Source organism: Pseudorca crassidens, chromosome 17 (assembly GCF_039906515.1).
Source record: "Pseudorca crassidens isolate mPseCra1 chromosome 17, mPseCra1.hap1, whole genome shotgun sequence".
NCBI classification, from domain to species: domain Eukaryota; kingdom Metazoa; phylum Chordata; class Mammalia; order Artiodactyla; family Delphinidae; genus Pseudorca; species Pseudorca crassidens.
This window is the reverse complement of record NC_090312.1, coordinates 72,797,674-72,815,235: the sequence shown is the minus strand read 5'-3', so window position 1 is coordinate 72,815,235 and position 17,562 is coordinate 72,797,674. Positions and strand designations below refer to the sequence as shown.

General features: G+C 36.3%; 1 protein-coding gene and 1 pseudogene across 2 annotated transcripts in view; both read right to left on the bottom strand.

The window, feature by feature from the left end:
• Window positions 1-17,562, bottom strand: part of ARFGEF1 (ADP ribosylation factor guanine nucleotide exchange factor 1) — a 138,599-nt gene that overhangs the window by 94,874 nt on the left and 26,163 nt on the right. The window lies entirely within an intron of this gene.
• Window positions 2,048-4,381, bottom strand: LOC137209844 (tigger transposable element-derived protein 1-like; annotated as a pseudogene).

Below are 17,562 nucleotides of genomic sequence, written 5' to 3'. Positions count from 1 at the left end.
ATGGTAAAAACCAATCTTCCACTCATGTAATTGTGAAGAGAGAAAAAGAAATTTGTGCTAATTTTGCTGTCACACCTCAAACTGCAAAAGTTATGGCCATGGTGTGTTAAGTGCTTAGTTAAGATGGAAAAGGCATTAAATTTGTACAATTAGATATTTTGAGAGAGAGCATATTTACATAACCTTATTACCTTATACTGTTATAATTGTTCTATTTTATTATGTTATTGTTGTTCATAATTTACTGTGCCTAATTTGTAAATTAAATTGTAACATAGGTATGTATGTAGAGGTAAAAACACAGTGTATAGAGGGTTCAGTACTATTCACTGTTTCAAGCATCCACTGGGGATCTCAGAACATACCCCCTGCAGACGGTGGGGTACTACTGTAATTTAAGTTCTCTAATGCACTTAAATAATTTTTTCCGTGATAAATAACTTAAAACTAGGAATAAAAAATTCTAATAGACTGAAACTGTTTCTTGAATGTGTGGTACATCAATAATACTCAGATCCGTGAGAAATGTCTTCTAAGATAATGAAAATTGTTGATTAGCTCACCAAAATCACATGAATAGAAAAGAGTCTAATAAACAAAAATATCTTGTTTGTGTAGCATTTTACAATTTACAAAGAAGTTTTATATACATATTATTAATTCTTAGAACAGCAGACAGCATTACCAACATGCCCATTTTAGAGATTAAAAAACCTGAAGTGACTTACCCAGGATGACAAGAAGGGTATGGAATGATTTAAGTGTGATTTTGCTAAGAAATAAGCCTAAATCAAATGACTGAATTTCAATGACTTATCAATTAAAAGAATATTAATTTTAGAATGATGTTATCATCATAGTTTTCCAATGTGCCCATAAAAGTTCTAACAAAACACAAAACCACTGTGCTGCCTATTAATTCAGAAAGAGAAAAAATCCTGCTGTTTTGAAAACCACAACTAGAAATGTACTTTGAATAGTAAATATTTCAAGTCAATAATTTTCTTTCCATTCCAGACTTGCTGTATAAAATATTTAAATAAAATACAAAATAAGTACAAAATAAAAACTTCAACAGAATTCAGATTGAGTGTCTGCCTAATGACACCAAAGTAATAAACATAGGTAAGCCAAATTTAAAGAAATTTTCACTTTCACTAAGTGAAAATAAGCATTTAGAGAAACCACGAATTATGAAAATCGTCCTTTAATGGAACTTAATATTTGAACAGAAAAGAATGCAGTGGATGTTTATTGTCAACAACTTGCAGTGGCTACAGTGAAAATCAACAAAAACAGAGTTACTGTTCTAAGTGTTAACACCCCTACTGGTAAATAAACATTAGACATTTCATAGATTCTGCTCAATGTAAGAAATGCAGAAGCCACAGCTATGGGATCATGGAAAGAATACTGCACTGTTTAAGTCAGGGCCTTGGGTTCTATTTCACACTTGGCTGCACAAGCGAAATACAGTAGAAAGAAATGGGTTAGAGGCCCCAAAAGACTGAGAGTCAAACCCCAGGTCTGCCTCTGTATGACCTTTCTAAACCTCAGTTTACAGATTTTTCAAATAGGCATGATAATATTTAGTTTTCTGTCTCATAAGACTATATTAGGAGAATCTTGGAGGTGTGAAAGTGCTTTGTTTCGGGCTGGGTTTAGTCTGGTTTTTTTTTTTTTTTTTGAGAAAAGTTTTAAATTCAAAAAAAGTACAAACAACAGTAGATAAATACCCAGTAAGCAACCACCCAAGCTTATTTTATGAAAGCATTTCATAAATGTATACAAGCATACCTCAGAGATCTTGAGGGTTCAGTTCCAGACCACTGCAATAAAGCGAATACTGCAATAAAGTCACATGAATTTTTCGTTTCTCAGTGCATATAAAAGTCGTTTATACTATACCGTAATCTATTAAGCGTTCAATAGCATTATGCCTTAAAAAACAATATTCATACCCTAATTTAAAAAATACTTTGCGAATTCCCTGGCGGTCCAGCGGTTAGGCCTCAGTACTCTCACTGCTGTAGGCCCAGGGTCAATCCCTGGTCGGGGAACTAAGATCCCTCAAGCTGTGCGGCGCGGCAGAAAAACAAAACAAAAAATACTTCATTGCTAAAAACTGCTATCAACCATCCAATCTTCACCTGGCGGAGGGAGTGACCAGTGTGGTGGGTGCTGAAGGGTGGGGCGGCTACAGCAATTTCTGAAAATCAGACGACAATGAAGTCTCCTGCATCGATTGACTCTTCCTTTCAGGAACAATTTCTTAGCAGCATGCAATGCTGTTTGACAGTATTTTACCAACAGCAGAACTTTCCAAATTGGAGTCAATCCTCTCAAACCCTGCTGCTGCTTTATCAACAAAGTTCATGTTATATTCTACTGAATAAATCTTTTGTTGTCATTCCAATAATCTTCACAGCATCTTCACCAGGAGTAGGTTACGTCTCAAGAAACTACTTTCTTTGGTCATCCATAAGAAGCAGTTCCTCATCTGTTAAAGCTTTATCATAAGACTGCAACAATTCAGTCACATCTTCAGCCTCCATTTCTAATTCTAGTTCTCTTGCTATTTCCACCACATCTGCAGTTACTTCCTTCCCTGAAGCCTTGAACTCCTTAAAGTCCTCCATGAAGGCTGGAATCAACTTCTTCCAATCTCCTGTTAATGCTGATATTTTGACCTCTTCCCATGAATCACGAATGTTCTTAATGGTGTTTAGAATGGTGAATCCTTTCCAGAAAGTTTTCATTTACTCTCCCCAGGTTCATGAGAGGAATCACTACTATGGCAGGTACAGCCTTACAAATGTTATTTCTTCAGTAATAAGACTTCAAATTCTTGATCCCTGGGCTGGATGATGGATGCTGTGTTATTAACAGGCATGAAAACAACATTAATCTTGTTATATTGAATACATCTCCATCAGAGCTCTTGTGTGACCAGGAATACTGTCAATGAGCAGTAATATTTTGAAAGGAATCTTTTTTCCTAAGCAGTAGGTCTCATCAATGGGTTTAAAATATTCAGTAAACCATGCTGTAAACAGATGTGCTGTCTTCCAGGCTTTGTTGTTGCATTTACAGAGCACAGGCAGAGCAGATTTAGCATGATTCTTAAGGGCCGTCGGATTTTCAAAATGGTAAATAAGCACTGGCTTCAACTTAAAGTCACCAGCTGCATAAGCCCCTAACACGAGGGTCAGCCTGTCCTTTGAAGCTTTGAAACCAGGCACTGACTTCTCCTCTCTAGCTATGAAAGTCCTAGACGGCATCTTCTTCCAATATAAGGCTGTTTCATCTACATTGAAGAGCTGTTGTTTAGTGTAGCCACCTTCATTAGTCATCTTAGCTAGATCTTCTGGATAACTTGCTGCAGCTTCTACAGCAGCACTTCCTGCTTCACCTTGCACTTTTATGTTATGGAGACGGCTTCTTTTCTTAAACCTCATGAACCAGCCTTTGCTAGATTCAAACTTTTCATCTGCAGCTTCCTCACCTCTCTCAGCCTTCAGAGAATTGAAGAAAGTTATGGCCCTTACTATATATAAAATGAATAACTAATAAGGACCTACTGTATAGCACAGGGAACTCTACACAGTACTCTGTAATGACCTATATGGGAAAAGAATCTAAAAAAAAGTGGATATTTGTATATGTATAACTGATTCACTTGGCTGTACAGCAGAAACCAACACAACATTGTAAATCAACTCTATTAAAAAAATAAATTTTTTTTAAAAAAGTTACGGTCTTGCTCTAGATTAGGCTTTGGCTTAAGGGAATGTTGTGGCTGGTTTGATCTTCTATTTGGACCACTAAAACTTTCTCCATACCAACAAGGCTGTTTCGCTTTCTTATCATTTGTGAATTCACTGGAGTAGCACTTTTAATTTCCTTCAAGGACTTTCTCTTTGCATTTATGACGGAGCTGTTTGGCACAAGAGGCCTAGTTTATGACCTATCTCAGCTTTCAACATGCCTTCCTCACTAAACTTAATCATTTGTAGCTTTTGATTTAAAGTGAGAGACATACGACTCTTCCTTTCACTTGAACGCTTAGAGGCCACTGTAGGGATGTTAACTGGCCTAATTTCAATATTGTTGTGTCGCATGGAATAGGAAGGCCTGAGGAGAGGGGGCAAGACAGGGGAATGGCCAATGTCGGTGGAGCAGTCAGAACACACACATAAGTTTGCAGTCTTATATGGGCATGATTCGTGGTGCCCCAAAAACAATTACAATAAAAACATCAAAGATCACTGATCACAGATCACCATAAAAAAATACGATAATAAGGAAAAAGTGTGAAATATTGCGAGAATTACCAAAATGTGACAGAGACATGAAGTGAGGAAATGCTGTCGGAAAAATGGCACTGACAGACTTGCTCAAAGCAGGGTTGCCACAAACATTCAGTTTGTAGAAAATGCACTGTCTGTGAAGCACAATAAAGCAAAGAGCAATGAAACGACGTGTGCCTGTATACATTATGTAAGGAAACGGATCCTGTCAGTCTTATGCGCCAATGCATTTTTGGTTCTTACCACAAGTTGCACATAATAATAACACCTAATATCTACTGAGCAGTTACCAAGTGCCAGGTTCCACTGCAGGTGCTTTAAAATACCTCATTAGGTCCTCCAGCAATTCTGAGATACATGCTATTATTGTTCTGATTGTATATGGGAGAAAACAGACACAGATACGTAAGTGACACACCCAAGGTCACACACTTCGTGATAGGGCCAACATTATTAAACCTGCATTATCATACTGATAGCAGATACTCAATAAAGAATTGCTGAATGAATAAAAGAATGATCATAAAATTGAGTTAGAGGAAATAAGTTATACATGAAGCAAAAAATTTCAAGATACTTTCAGGCCACTGATATTGTTAGAGGATAGTCTGTAGACCTTAAAAAAATCCTAAAATTCATAAATACATCTATAGCAAATACAGTTGACCCTTGAACAACATGGGGATTAATTCTTATAACTTATAGTCAGCCTTCAGTTCCTCCGCATATCAAAAGCTCAATAGTCCAAACTGCACATTTGAAGTCCACTAGTGCCGAGATCTTTCTACTTTTTAAAATAATTAAGCACTAAGTTTCAAAGAACAAGAGAACAAGAGACCAAGAGAGTAGAAAGTAATAAGTAACAAATAATCAGGAAAGCCCTCAAAAGAAGGTGGTATATTTAAGCTAAACCTTCAGGGGCAAAAAGAACTTAGGGAGGTATGAGGTAGTGAAGAAAAAAAAAAAAGAAAGTAATGACAAGGAGCAAGAGAAAGAAGAGCTGAATATGCACGGGGTGTTATTCAGTCAGAAAAGATATGAACCCTTCAACAAAGATATATGAATGGCTAATAGGCACATAAAAAGATACTTGACACCATTAGTCAAAGGAAATGCAAATCAAAACCACAATGAGATGCCACTTCACAGTACTAGAGATAAACAATAACAAATGGTGAGGAGAGGGAGAAACGGGGACTCTCGTCATTGCTGGAGGAAAATAAAATGCTGCAGCCACTTTGGAAAACAGCTGGTAATTTCCATAAATTTGCCACATAACCGAGCAACTGCACTTTTAGGTACCTATCCAGAAGTGAAAACACACATCCACACAAAGACTGGCACGTGAATGTTGAAAGCAGCATTACTGATAATCACTAAAAGATGGAAACAATCTAAAGGCTCACCAATGGGTGAATGAATAAACAGAATATCAATTCCATACAACAGAATGCTATTCAGCAATAAAAAGGAACTAAATACTGATACGCGGTAGAACGTAAATAAAAATCAAAAACCATGCTAAGCAAAAAAGTCATACACAAAAGATTGTATACTGTATGATTCAATTTACATGAAATATCACAAAAAGGCAAATCTAGAGACAGAAAGTAGGTAAGTGGTTGCCCGGGGAGGGAATGGGAATTAACTGTTAATGGACACGAGGGATTTTATAAAAGTGATGGAAATGTTCTAAAACTGATTTATGGTGATGGTTGCACAACTCAGTAAATTTACTTAAAAAAAAAAACCAGAGTTGTACACCTGAAATGGGTGAATTATGTGATATGTAAAATATGCCTCAATAAAGTTATATTAAAACAAAAAAAGACATATACCTGATTGGAATGAAAGATTTGTTAACAGAGTAGAGAACAAACGACATCTTATGTATATTCTATAACTGAGTAGCTCAGCTAAAGCAACTTGGCTAAAATGTAGGTGGCTGAAAGCACAAGAAAAAAACCAGCTCCCATAACTGCAGAATAGTATTGGGTTGGCCAGCCAAGTTGGAACGAACTTTTTGGCCAGCCCAATATTAAGCATGCTCCAGCCAGTATCTGGAGACAAATTTTTGTTCTCCACAAATTACTCCCCTCAGAAAAAAGAAAGGCATCTTATTCCTGAGTCCTTTTGAAGTCTCTCATTTCAGAGTATTCTTTCATTTTAACAGCTTTTAAAAACATTTTATTACAGAAAAGTCCAAACACATTCAACAGTAGAGAATAATATGATGAATCCCCATGTCCCATTATCCACCTTCAACAGTTACCATGTTTCATCTATACCCTCCATGCACCTCATGCTCCCCTCCTCAATGAGCTCAACTAAAGCAAATCCCAGGCATACTATTTAATTTATAAATATTTCAGTATGAAGTTACCTTTTAAATTTCTTTTAAAACATAATTATAAAAGTAACCATGGGGCTTCCCTGGTGGTGCAGTGGTTGACAGTCCGCCTGCTGATGCAGGGGACACGGGTTCGTGCCTTGGTCCGGGAAGATCCCACATGCCGCGGAGCGGCTAGGCCCGTGAACCATGGCTGCTGAGCCTGCGTGTCCGGAGCCTGTGCTCCGCAACGGGAGAGGCCACAACAGTGAGAGGCCCGCGTACCGCAAAAAAAAAAAAAAGTAACCATGATCAGTTTAGAAAATCTGGAAAATACAGAAGAGCAAAAAGGAGAAAAAAAAACACCAACCATTATCTCACAATATAGATATAAACCCAGTTAACACTATAATGTAGAATATTTTTAGAGGGAACTTTTTATTAAAGTATCAACATAACATACATGGTGGAAGGTGTACAAGTTATAAGTATTCAGCTCAACAGACTTTCCTTCACAAATAGACCACTTTACTTTGAAAAATCAAATGACTAAAACAACTATTTTAATATTATGTACATACTTATGGTTCTGTAAATAAATTTTATAAACATCTCTTTGCCAACCACAATGTAAGGGATAAGATCTTAACATTTACTGACTATATGTACTGTCTCATTTAATTCTATAATAACCCTATGAAGTAGGCATTACAGATGAAGAAAAGAGACCCAAAGAGACTTCGTACCTTTGTCTCAGATTTAATAAATAACAGAATCCGGATTAAAATTTAAAAACTGCCCATTAGGGCTTTTTCCACCATACCATGGCGTCTATCTGAACACTATAAAGAAAACAAAAAGAGAATGCTGGTCCTTCCCTCTCATTCTAAGACTACTTGTTCTTTCTGCTTTTTGTACAATACTCATGGCCACCATAGATAATTTAAACAGTAGTAAAATTTTTATAAAAGAGTAGCTTAAGTAAAAGAAGTACAATGTATGTGCATTACTGAAGAAAGCCTTAGGATAGGAAGTCACCAAAGTAAAAAAAAAAGAGAGAGAAGTCTAATAACCAAATAACTCAAATTTATTTAGAATTTTATGTGTTTATTAGCAACTTTTACTATTAAAAGTTTTATCTTTCTAAAACTAAGACATATTTAAAAAAGGCAAATATATGGACCCTTACCTTACACCATATACAAATATTAACTCAAAACAGATCAAAGATCTAAATGTAAAAGCTAAAACTTCTAGAAGAAAATATAAAGGAAAAGCTTCATGACACTGGATTTGGCAATGATTCACTGGATATGACACCAAAAGCACAGGAAACAAAACTAAAAATAGACTACATCAAAATTAAAAACTGTGCATCAAATGATGTAATCATCAGAAAAGGCAATTTAAGGAATGGTAGAAAAATATTTGCAAATCATATATCTGATAAACAGTAAATACCGAGAATATATAAAGAACTCCAACAACTCAACAACAAAAAAACCTGGTTTAAAATTGGGCAAAGGACTTGAACAGACAGCTCTCCAAAGGAGACAAATGGCTAACCAGAACATGAAAAGATGCTCAACATCACTAACCATCAGGGAAATGCAAATCAAAACCACAATGAGATACCACTTCACAGCCATTAAAATGGCAACTGTCAAAAAAACATAAAGTAGCAAGAGGTAAGGATGTGGAGAAATTGGACCCCTTGTGCAGTGTTTGGGGGAATATAAACTGGTGCAGCTGCTACTGAAAACAGTATTACAATCCCTCAAAATATTTAAAATATAATATGATCTAGTAATTCCACTTCTGGGTATACACCCAAAAGAATTAAAAGCAGGGTCTTAAATATTTGCACACTCAGGTTCACAGCAGCATTATTCACAATAGCCAAAATGTGGAAGTAACCCAAATCTCCATAAACAGATGAATGGATAAACAAAATGTGGTATATACAGTTGACCCTTGAACAATTCAGGAGTTAGGAGCACCAACTCTCTGTGCAGTGGAAAATCCACATATAACTTATAGTTGGCCCTTTTTATACGTAATTCCTCCATATCTGCGATTCCTCCCTATCTGTGGTTCCACATCCTCAGATCCAACCAACTGTGGCTCATGCACGTCTGCAGTATTTACTGGTGAAAAAAATCCACACATATGTGGACCCTCATAGTTCAAACCCATGTTGTTTAAGGGTCAACTGTACATACAATGGACTATTATTCAGCCTTATAAAGGAAGGAAATTCTGAAATATGCTACAACATGGATTATTAACCTTGAAGACATGATGCTATGTGAAATAAACCAGTCATAAAAAGACAAATACTGTATGATTCCACTTATATGAAGTACCTGGACTAATCAAATTCATAAAGACAGAAAGTAGAATGAATAGTGGTTGCCTGGGGTTCGGGGTTAGGAGAGAGAGTGGAAAATTGTTCAGTAGTAACAAGCTTTAGTTTTGCAAGATGAAAAAAGTTCTGGAGATGGGCTGCACAATAATGTGAATGTACTTAAGATTATTGAACTGCACAGTTGAAAATGGCTAAGATGGTGACGGTGAGTTCTCTGGCAGTCCAGTGGTTAGGACTTGGTGCTTTCACTGCTATGCGCCAGGTTCAATCCCTGTCAGGGAACTAAGATCCCACATGCCATGCAGCACAGCCAAAAAAAAAAAACAGGCCAAGATAATAAATTTTATGATACATGTATTTTACCAGAATTAAAAAAGACACATAGATAATTTTTTTGGCCAAGATGGAATAAGCCCTATTCCTCCCTCTTATAACTAAAAAATCCTAGGGCATGTAATACAACAAACAAAGAAGACTCTGAATGGTAGAAAGAAGGCAAAATGCCTCAGGACCTTGGGACTTGAGGAGCAACACAGTGAATTCCTGGGTTTTCTTTGCGCCTCCTACACATCCCAGATGGCATGCTGAAGAAGCCTGTAACTGCCAACAGGCACAGACCAAAAAAAAAAAAAAAAAAAAAAAAAACCTCAAGAAAAGCCCCCTCTCTCCAGCCAAAGGACAGGGAAAACTTTTTTTCCCTATAGAACAGAAAACTTTTTTGATAGTATGTGCCCTACTCTAGCCAAAGACTAAAGGAAAAACTGCACTTGCAGTGTCAGTGAGGTTGAGAGGCAAGCTGGGCGAGTTGGACTTATGGTCCTACCTCGTGGCAGCAAGGCAGGACAAGTGACCCTGAGCTTTCCCCACTAAGGTGATATCACCGGGGCAGTTAAACTTCCAATCCCACAAGGCAGCGAAGAGGAAGAATGGAGTGATGCACTGTGATGACAGTTTGGCAATCCTCTTTCCCAACAGGGGTAGTGTCAGAAGGGTCCAGAAAGGGGAAACTGAATTTCAACTCCCAGCCCAGCAGCAACTAGACAGCTTAAGTAGGCCCTTTGCTTTCATCTACACTGGTGTTGCTTGGACCTGTGCACTATACCTAAACAGAGTGACGGCAAAACGAATATTAAATAGGATCCAGAATCTTACAACATAACACTGAAAATATCCAGTATACAACTGAAAATCATCCATCATACCAAGTACCAGGAAAATCTTAAATTAACTTTGATGAGCAAAGAGAACTGACAGGTGCCAACTCCAGGGTGACACAGATGTTAGACTTATCTAACAAGGATTTTAAAGCAGCCATCATACTCTACATGGTGCTCCTTTAATTTTAGACACACATGAAAAACATATCAGTACAACCTTTTGAAACTTTTTTTTGTGTGTGTGGTACGCAGGCCTCTCAGTGCTGTGCCCTCTCCCGTTGCGGAGCACAGGCTCTGGACACACAGGCTCAGCGGCCATGGCTCACGTGCCCAGCGGCTCCGTGGCATGTGGGATCTTCCCGGACCAGGGCACAAACCTGTGTCCCCTGCACCAGCAGGCGGACTCTCAACCACTGCGCCACCAGGGAAGCCCTGAAACTTTTTTGTATAAACATTTATTAAGGAATTAAGAGTAGAATCTCCCAAAAGTAATCACACCAATAAAGAGATGGACACATATAATTTTAAAAACTATTTTGAAATTATCTTTTTATTGTCGATTTCATATTTAACTTCATTATGTTCAGATTACTGGTCTGTATTATCATTTCTCTGAATTGTGTTGCTATTTTCACAGATATCTAGTAAATTTTTATTAATGTTTTACATTTGCTCAGAGATAATGTTCATTCTGTGATTGTTTTTTTGTTTAAGTTTCCTCTTATAGACCTGACTCAGTTGAGGTCTTGTTGAAACATTTTAACCTTACCAATATTTATGGGCTTAATATATGATTTCATAATTGATGTGTTCTAAAATCTACTTTTGTGATGGCAAATAAATCGGGCACAGACAATGGGGAAAAAAGGCAGCCATCATTAGAAACAAAAGACTTCATGAGCAATTTTAAACACACCTGAAACAAATGAAAAAAATAAAGTCAAAGAAAAATTGAAGACAAACGGAAATTTTATAACTGAAAAATACAATACATAAAATTTAAAACTCACTGGATGAACTCAATAGCAAAATAAATATGATGGAGGAAAGAAATCAGTGAACTTGAAGACAGAACAATAAAAGTTAACCAATCTGAATAAGAGGTAGTAAGTATATTGAAAAAATAAAACAGCTTCAGGGACCTGATAACAATAACACAAGATGTATTATTCATATCAGAGTCACAGAAAAAGAGAAGAAAGAGTAGGGGGGCTGAAAGAGTATAGATGACCACTGAACAACATGGGCTTGAACTGTACAGGTCCACTTATATGCAGATTGTTTTTCAATAAATACCACAGTACCACACAATCCATGGTTAGTTAAATCCACGAATGGGGAACCGTGGATATGGAGGGCTGACTATAAAGCTATATACACAGTTGACCTCACGCGGGAGTGAGGGAGTTGGTGCCCCTAACCTCCGCATTGTTCAAGGATCAACTGTATATGAAGAAATAATGGCTGAAATCTCCCCAAATTTGGCAAAATACACAAACCAGATTCAAGAAGCTGAGCGAACCCAAACAAGATAGGAATCCAAAGGAACACATGCGAGAACACATCATAAACTTCAGAAAATTAGAGACAAAGTCTTGAAAGCAGGTAGAAAACAATGACATATTATTTGTAGAACATGACTCAAATGACAGTGGACTTCTCATCAGAAACTAGGGAGGACAACATTTGGAGGCATTGGCACATTTCCAAGAACTGAAAGAAAAGAACTGTCACCCAGGGTTCCATATTCAGTGAAAATATCTAAAAGGATAAAAGGTAAAACCAACACCTTCTCAGAAAAAGGAAAGCAAAAGAAATTTGTCACCACTAGATCTACCCTAAAAGAAGTTCTTCAACTGGAAATGATAGAGAAGAAAGTCTGAAACACCAAGAATGAAGAAAAGGTAAAAACATGGGAAATGTAACACCATCCTTTCTCCTCTTCTAAATTACGTTAGATGTGTGAAGTAAAAATAAAACATTGTCTTATATGGTTCCTAAAGTATGTATAGGAAGTATTTAAGACAATAATACTATAAAGAGTTAAGGTAAAGGGATCTAAATGGAGCTAGCTAAGGTTTCTATAGGTTACTCAAATTAGTAAAATGTTGACATCAGTGTACTTTGACAAGTTATGTATGGATAATGTAATACCTAGCACAACCATTAAAAAATCAAATACAGGGATACACTCAAAACTCTAAGGGAAAACCAAAATGGAATTCTAAAAAAATGTTCAAGTAACTCACATGAAGGCAGGAAAAGTGACATACAGAGGGAAAAAAGGAAAAGAAGGAATAACAAAACACAAAAGTAAAGGGCAGAATTAAACTCTAATATAAAAATATTACATTAAATGTAAAAGGCCTAAACATAACAAAGACAATTTGGCAGACTAGATTCAAAAATTATGAACCAACTATAGGCTATCTATATCAAACTAACTTCAACTATAATGATACAAGTAGGTTAGAAGTAAATGAATAGAAAAGGATATACCACATAAACATTAATCAAAAGAAAGCAGAAATAGTCATATCAATATTAGACAAAGTAAAACAAAAATAAATGACCAGGAACAAAGGACATTACATAACGATAAAAGGTTGCACACACGTGTAGGATTGCTATGTAGGATTACATAGCAATCCTACACGTGTGTGCAACGAAGAGCTTCAAAACACATGAAGCAGAAACAAATATAACGAAGAAGAAACAGACAAATCCACGATTCTAGTTGAAGACTTCAACACCCCTCTTAAAATTAACAGAACTACTAAACAAAAACTTCAGATATAGAACTAAACAACACCATTAATCAACAGGATCTAAATTTATAGAATGCTCCCCTCAACAACAGAAGAATACACATTCTTTTTAAATGCCCATGAATATCCACCAAGATAGGCCATAAAATCCTAGGCCATAAAATAAACTTCAAAAATTAAAAAAAACTGAAATCATACAGAATGTATTCTAGCCACAATGGAATAAAACTAGAAATCAAGGGTGGTAACAGTAAAATTTCCAAACACTTGGAAATTAAGTAATATACTTCTAAACAATCTAGGGCTCAAGAGGAAGTCCAGAATGAAATTTTAAAAATACAGAAACTAAAAAAACAACAAAACTACAATAAAAAAATTTTGTAGGACACAGCTAAAAGGTGCTTCAAAGGGAGATTTATAGCTATAAATGCTTATATTAGAAAAGAAGATCAAGGAGGATTTATTCCTGGGATGCAAGGATAGTTCAACATACACAGACCAATAAGATACAGCACAATAACAAAATGAAGAATAAAAACCCTATGATTTCAATATATGCAAAAAAAACATTTGACAAAATTCAACATCCTTTCATGATAAAAACTCTCAAAAAATTGGCTATAGAAGGGACGTACCTCAACATAATAAAGACCATATATTACAAACCCACAACTAACATCATACTCAATGGTGAAAAGCTGAAAGCTTTTCCTCTAAGCTCAAGAACAAGATAAGGATGCCCTTTCTTGCCAACTCCATCCAATATAGTGCTGGAAATGCTAGCCAGAGGTATTAGGCAAGAAAAAGAAATAAAAGGCATCCAAAATAGAAAGGAAGAAATAAAACTGTCTCTATCTGCAGATGACATGCTCTTATACATAGATAATCCCAAAGATTCCACCCAAGAACTGCTAGAACTAATAAAAGAATTCAGTAAAGTTGCAGGATACAACATACAGAAATTAGTTGTGTTTCTATACACCAACAATGAACTATCAGAAAGAGAATTTTCTAAGAAATCAACTCCATTTACAATAACATCAAAAAATATAATATTTAGGAATAAATTTAACCAAGGAGGTGAAAGACCCATACACTGAAAACTGTAAGACACTGATGAAAGAAACTGAAGACACAAACCAACAAAGATGTTCCATGTTCATGGATCAGAAGAATTAAATACTATTAAACTGTCCATACCAACCAAAGCAATCCACAGAGTCAATGCAATGTCTATCAAAATTCCAATGGCACTTTTCACAGAAATAGAAAAGACAATCCTGAAATTTGTATGGAACCACAGAACACCCCGAATAGCCAAAGCAATCTTGAGAAAGAAGAACAAAGCTGGAATCATCATACTTCCTAATCTCAAACTATATTATAAAGCCATAGTAATCCAAAGCAGTCTGGTACTGGCATAAAAACAGACACACAGATCAAAGAAACAGAATTCAGAGCCAGGAAATAAGCCCATACATAAACTACGGTCAATGAATCTTTTACAAAGGATCCAAGAATATGCAATGGGGAAAGGACAGTCTCTTCAAGAAACTGGTGCTGGGCAAATTAGAGAGCCATATGCAAAAAAATGAAACTGGACCCTTATCTTACATCATACACAAAAATCAACTCAAAATGGATTAAATATGAACACTAAGACATGAAACTGTCAAACTCCTAGAAGAAAACACGGGGATAAGTTTCTCAACATTGGTCTCGTCAATGAGTTTTTTGGATTTGACATCAAAACAAAGGCAACAAAAGCAAAAATAAACAAATGGGACTATACCAAATAAGAAGCTTCTGCACAGCAAAGGAAATGACCAATAAAATGAAAGCAACCTATGGAATGGAGAAAATATTTGCAAATCACTTATCTGACAAGGGTTAATATCCAAAATATACAAGGAACTCATACAACTCAACAGGAAAAAAAAGTAATCTGACTAAAAAATGAGCAAAAGAACTGAACAGACATTTTTCCAAAGAACACATACAAATGGCCTACAATTACATGAAAAGGTGCTCAACATCACTAATCATTAGGGAAATGCAAATCGAAATCACAATGAGGTATCACTTCATACCTGTTAGGGTGTCTATTATCAAAAATCCAACTGATAACAAATGCTGGCAAGGATGTGGAGAAAAGGGAACCCTGGCATACTGCAGGTGCGAATGTAAACTGGTACAGCCACTATGGGAAACAGTATGAAGGCTCTTCAAGAAATTAAAAATAGAACTGTCATATGATCCAGCAATTCCACTTCTGAGTATATACCGAAAGGAAACAAAATCATTATCTCAAAGAGATATCTGTACTCCAAGTTCATATTATTTACAACAGCTAAGATACAGAAACAACCGAAGTGTCCATCAACAGATGAATGGATAAAGAAGATGTGGTATATAAATACAATGGAATACTGTATATATATTCCGCCTTGAGACAACATGGATGAAGCTGGAGAGCACTGTGCTAAGTGAAATAAGCCAGACAGAGAAAGACAAATATTGTGTGGTTTCACTTAAATGTGGAATCTAAAAACAACTGAACTCACAGAAACAAAGAGTAGAATGGTGGTTGCCAAGGGCTGGGGTTGAGGAAAATAGGGTTGGTATAAACGTTCAGTTATAAGGTAAGTATGAGGATCTAATATACAATGTGGTGATACAGCTGATAACACTGTATTGTACAATTTAAATTTGCTAAGAGAGTAGAACTTAAGCGTCCTCACCAATCAATTTCAGCATTTTTTTAAAATAGAGAAAAGCTCTCAAACCTAATCTCCCACCTTAAGAAAGGAGGAGAGGCAGAATAAACCTAAAGCCAGCAGAAAGAAATAATAAAGATATGAGAAGAAATCAATGAAATTGAAAACAGAAAAATAGAAAATGAATGAAAAAAAGCTGGTTTTTTGAAAAAAATTAAAAATTAACAAATCTCCAGCAAGACTGATAAAAAAAGACACAAATTACCAATACCTGAAGTAAAACAGAGTATCACTACAAACACCAAACATTAAAGGGACTAGCACAAACAACTCTATACACATAAATTTGACAACTGGGATGAAATGGACCAATTGCTCAATAAAGTACAAACTACCATAACTGACCCAATATGAAATAATCTGAATAGTTCCACAGCTGTTAAAGACATTGAATTCCTAGTTTAAAAACAACCAAAAATGAAATCTCCAGAACCAGATGATTTCACTGAAGAATTCTACCAAATGTTTATAGAAAAATTAACACCAATTCTATACAATCTCCTTCAGAAAATGGAAGAGGAGAGAACACTTTTCAACTCATTTTATGAGGTCAGTATTATCGTGATGATAAAACTGGACTGTTGCATAATTAAGAATTGCGTTGGTTTTTGTCCCTGGTACTGAAAGGGAGCCTCTAAACCCTTGGAATTTCCCAGTCAAAGGAGTATCTTTTTTATTCATGCTAAGCCTCTAGGGCAGTTTCAGGATAGTGGCTAACCATGCCGGAAAGACCAGCTATGTGGCTTTCAGTTACATGATCTCCGCCTGACCTCCAGAGAGGGGAGAGGGGGATTGCAGATTGGGTTCAATAATGTGGCTAATGGTTCAATCAATCAAGCCTATGTAATGAAACCCCAACAAAACCTCTGGACACCCAAAGCTGGGGTTAGTTTCCCTGGTTGGTGATACACATTGATGTGGTGGAAGGGTGATGCAGCCTGAGGACATGAAAACTGCATTTGGGGCTCTCCCAGACCATGCCCTAAGGGACTTTCACATGTTCCTGATTTGCATCCTTTAATAATAAATCTGTAATCGTAAGCACAGCACTTTTCTGAGTTCTGTGACTTGTTCTAGCAACTTTGAGGGGATAGTGGAAACGTCCAATTTGTAGCCAGTTGGTTAGAAGTACAAGTGGCCTGGAAACTGGGACCTTGGGGCTGGTGTCTGAAGTGAGTTTTGTGGAGGACTGTGCTCCTGTCAAATCTGACCTGATCCCAGGTAGTGAGAGTCAGAATTACACTGCACAAAGACAGTAGAGAAAAAGAAAATACAGGCCAGTATCACTCATGAGTAAAGATATAAAAATCCTCAACAAAATATTAGCAAATAGAATCTAGCAACCTATAGAAAGAATCATACATCATGGTCAACTGAGATATATTCCAAAGATCCAAGGCTATTTCAATATTTTAAAAAAATCAACCAATGTAATCTACCATGTAAACAGGCAAAAGAAGAAAAATCACATATCATATCAATTGATACAGAAAAAGCATCTGACAAAATTCAACATCCATTCATGATAAAAAAAAAAAAAAACTCTTAGCAACCTAGCAATATAAAGAAACTTCCTCAACTTTTAAGAGTAAAAAACCTACAGCTAACCCCAAATTTAATGGCAAAAAAATGGATGCTTTCCCCCAAGATCTGGAACAAGGCAAGAATGGCTACTGTCACCATTTCTATTCAACTTTGTACTGAACATCCCAGTCAGGTCAATAGGCAAGAAAAAGAAATAAAAGTCATGCAGATTGTAAAGAAAGAGATAAAACTATCCTTATTCATGGGCATTCCCTGGCGGTCCAATGGTTAGGGTTGTGCACTTTCACTGCCAAGGGCATGGGTTCAAT